Consider the following 4,674-nt stretch of genomic DNA (forward strand, 5'->3'; position numbering starts at 1 on the left):
CAGATTTCTCCAGTTTCCTCATTTCCCCTCCCCCCACCTTGGCTCAGTCAAATCCCTCAAACTCAGCACCGCCTTCCTAACCTGCAATCTTCTTCCTGACCTCTCCGCCCCCACCCCACTCCAGTCTATCACCCTCACCTTGACCTCCCTCCACCTGTCGCAATTCCAACGCTCCTCCCCCAAGTCCCTCCTCACTACTTTTTAGCTTAGCCTGCTGGACACACTTTCCTCATTCCTGAAGAAGGGCTTATGCCGGAAACGTCGATTCTCCTGTTCCTTGGATGCTGCCTGACCTGCTGCGCTTTTCCAGCAACACATTTTCAGCTCGTTTAGTATCTCCCCCATTTTCTGTGCCTCCACACAAAAGCCGCCTTGCAGATCTTTGAATGGCCCTATTCTCTCCCTCGCTACCCTTTTGTCCTTAATATATTTGTAAAAACCCTTTGGATTCTCCTTAATTCTATTTGCCAAAGCTATCCGATGTCCCTTTTTGGTCCTCCTGATTTCCCTCTTTAGTATACTCCTACTGCTTTTATACTCTTCTAAGGATCCACTCGATCTATCCTGGCTATACCTGACATAGCCTTACTTCTTTTTCTTAACCAAATTCTTAATTTCTTTAGGCATCCAGCATTCCCTATACCTACCAGCTTTCCCTTTGTCAGGTATAGACGGCTCGAGTCAATTCTATCATTGACAGCTGAGGGCGAGGGGATGGAAGACTGGGGGAGAGGGGGCTAATGTTGTGCCATTATTTAAGAAAGGCTACAAGGACAAGCCAAGGAACTGCAAGCTTGTGAGTATGACGTCGATAATGAGAAGTTGTTGGAGGGGATTCTGAGAGACAACATCTAAATGTTAGTACTGGTTAGGAATAGTCAGCATGGCACTGTGTGTGGAAAATCCTGTCTTTCAAATGTGATTGAGCTTTTTCTGAAGAGGTGACCAAGAAGATTGATGAAGACAGAGCAGTAGACGTTGAACTGCATGGAATTACCAAGGCCTTCGACAAGGTTCCAATTGGACTGCTTGGTGAGGTTAGAGTATATGGGATCCGGGGATCCCAATTGACTTCATGGGAGTGGTGCTAGAGGGTTGTTTTTCGAACTTGAGCCCCGTGACCAGCATTGTATCACAAAGATCAGTGTTGCGTTCACAGTTGTTCATCGTTCATAGAAATGATTTGGATGAGAATATAGGAAGCAGGGAATCATTCCCCAGATGTGTTACGACATTTATAACTCCAAGAGCGTGTACTTTCTCCACTTCTATCCTTGGCGTTAAAATCCTGCTTTCAGCTCACACCTCAGAAATAAAATGAACTTGACAATTAGCTGCAACAAACACATCCAGAACTTGCTGGAGAAACTCAGCAAGACCCTCCACATCTGTGAAGGGAAAACACAGCCGACAGTTTGAGTCCTGGCACCCATCGTCTCTGCTCTTAACTCTCCAAATAGATGTACATAATGCACACTGATATATCCCAACTCACTTAGGAATTAAAAGAATGGAGAATTCAAAAACGAATGCCCTGATCTCATGTCGTATGATCACAATTAGATTTTATATTTGCAATAAAAAACAATTAGAAATGGAGAACGAAAACTGTTTTCCCACCTGTTAAACCGCACTTAAATATTTACAGTGAGAAGGAGGAATAAATTGTTAAATTTTGACGAGTTAAGATAAGTGCAAAAATGAACATTAGTATGCTAGCAAACTACTTAGTTGCATATAAAATTATAAGAAAGGACAATTAATCATGGATTTACCAGTAATGTCACGGTCTAACAATTCGTAAAAATCCATGCAGCTTCTTTTCAATTTTTTTTATCTAAGTCGCATTTTTTATGATGATTTCACTGTATCAATCATAAGGAAAATACCTGCTTTCCAGTGGAGCTCCATACAATATCACCAATATTCAGGACAAGTCCTTGTCCCTCTGGCGCTGAGCCTTCATAATATCCAATGTTTAGAATTGCAAGTGCACCTTCCAAATTCATTTGTAAATTTACTAATTCATAGGTTGGTACTGGATCACCGTTTTCATCAAAATATACGACCTCCCCAGTCCGAGCAGTGAAATTTACCAAGTGAAGGTAGTACAGCAGCTAAAGAAGAACAATGTAAGGCATATAAGCTTTTGGCTGTCAGTTGGATACATTCGGTAAAATTCATTTCAACAAATGAACACCGTTAATTTAGAAATGAATAATATCACAAACTATTATCCAGAGAGGAACAAATAAAGCTTGAAGATCGATCTTCTATTTTTACACGTTTCTGATCTTCGTACTCAGATTAAGATACCAATATTAGTCTGAAAGGGTCTAATTGACGAAATTTGGAGCATAGTCCCAATCAAGAGATTTTACTGACAGTGCATAGTAGCTCCAAGTGAGTGCTGAATTTTCCGTCCGACTCACACTAAGGGTTAGGCTGACAACTAAGGCCACTGCAATACTCTGAAAAGTGGAAATTAGCCATTACCTACGTAAGAACAAAACTGAACACTGATATTCTGGACATTTATTACAATGTTATTAGTGGCACGTTATTGGATACAATTTAGCGTTTTTGCTTTCTACATCACAGAGGTGCCTAAACTTCACAAGCCCTTCAATGTCTAGAGGGTGCAGCTGAATGACTTGAGGCTTTGCGGTTCCATACAATAATGTTTCTTAAGATTTGATGTTCATCTTTCTAGTGTGAGTGAATTTCCAATATTTCTAATATTCAAATTTTATATTGGTACAGATGATATATATTTTGGTAATATTGGAATGATTTTCGCTCATTCTCTGAGGGAAATATTGAATCTTTCCAAAAAAAAGACTGATTGTGAAAAGGGAACTGTGAAAAAGGCTACAAGTGCAGGTCGGACAGCATACACATCAACACTTAATGGCGTCTATGGGATCTGTCTGAAGTAAAACGAAATATTTTCCTACCTGCCAGGGTTCAAAGCTTGAAATATGAGCACATGTATTATTTATAAATGGGCCATTGCCTTCTTCACATCTCAGCATATCGTCAAGTGTATGAGCGACAGAATAGACGGCTTTGTACACATGGTAGGAACTTCCGTCCATTATCACTGGAAGATAAGCATTTTCTAACCCATCTAAATGTTCATTCCCTGTGCATGGCCGCACTTGAAATGCAGAACTTCGGGTCTCTGTTGTGTCGCCTGTCGTTAAAGAGCACGAGAATAGAGTCTCCCAAAACGTCTTCACAAAACTGCTTTCAGGAAACCTAGAAGGATGAATTTTCATAAGATAATCTCTGAGGCCGGCTATTTCTGTCCTAGGGGTTGCTGGACCAATGGCTCCAATGAGAAACTTTCTTTCTTCAGGTGAGAATATATCTTTGGTTACCCACCCTTCACTTCCAATCCATTGTATCCCCGTCACATTTTGACGCAAAATCTCTTTAAGTAACACTCGCATATCTCCACTATGCAGGAATCCAACCACAACCTTTGTGGTTGCCTCTTTCATTGCCTGCACTACTTTGCTGATTTTCTCGGCAGGATCGGTTCTGTAAAACGTTTCAGAATACGCGATGTAAACACCAATTTTTTGAGCTTCTTCAACAAATGTTTTCATCCCAAAATTCTCATACTCTGTGTTGCTTCTAACTGTGCCAATCCAATTCTAGCCAAAGGTTTTCACGAGTTCAGCTAGAAGTTTGGTCTGATGTTTGTCGTTTGGTATCGTTCTAAAGAAAGTCGGGTATTCTTGTTTATCACTCAGACAGGAGCAAGTGGAGAAGTAACTGATCTGCAGGGAAAGCGAGAATATATGAAAACATGCCTTCACCGTTTTTGGAATTTTTTTTGGAACTGTTCTACTTCAACATCTTCGTTATCAATTAATCTTATTTTTGCATATAAATGCAATATTAAATCTTAACACGGATAATTGGAAGCAATCAAACAAAATAAATAATTTGCCGAGTTTAAAAAGCGACAATTGACAAGCTGAAATTATGAGTAGTCACTACTGTAGTTGCATGAGAACTATCTAGGAATGGAAGTTTGTACTAGAATATTAAACATCGTCTGAAATAACTTTATTTTTAGATTGCAGTATCGCTACGTGTTGTGTCTATGCATACATAAGCGAAACATTGGCATGAGATAGGTGGTGGCATGGTTATAATATCGTTAGATACATCATCCACAATAGAAGAGTTAGGGGATATGGGTTCGAATCTCACTGCGACAGGTAGTAAAATTCGAATTCATAAAATCTGGAATGTCCAAAAAAATCTACTACCGTGACATTTTGAGCTCCACGATGGCTCAGTGGTTTGCACCGTTGCTTCACAGCGCCAAAGACCCAGGATCGATGGCTGGCTGTCTGTGTGGAGTGCGCATGTTCTCCCCGTGTCTGTGTGGGTTTCCGCCGGGCGCTCCCTTTTGGTCCCACAGTCCAAAGGCTAGGTGAATCATAATAAGTGCGGGGCAAGGGGACACAGTATATGCTCAATGGGCCAAATTGCCTTTATCAACAATATCAGATTCTATGATTCTAAGGGCGTTGTAAAAATGCAGTCAAGTGTGTGACATATTACCATCGGAATTCCGAAAGAGCCAACTGTCCTTACGGCTGCAATAGAGGACGTGGATATATCACAACCAATAATGGCTGCGACATTGGAGGA

Source organism: Chiloscyllium plagiosum, chromosome 13 (assembly GCF_004010195.1).
Source record: "Chiloscyllium plagiosum isolate BGI_BamShark_2017 chromosome 13, ASM401019v2, whole genome shotgun sequence".
NCBI classification, from domain to species: domain Eukaryota; kingdom Metazoa; phylum Chordata; class Chondrichthyes; order Orectolobiformes; family Hemiscylliidae; genus Chiloscyllium; species Chiloscyllium plagiosum.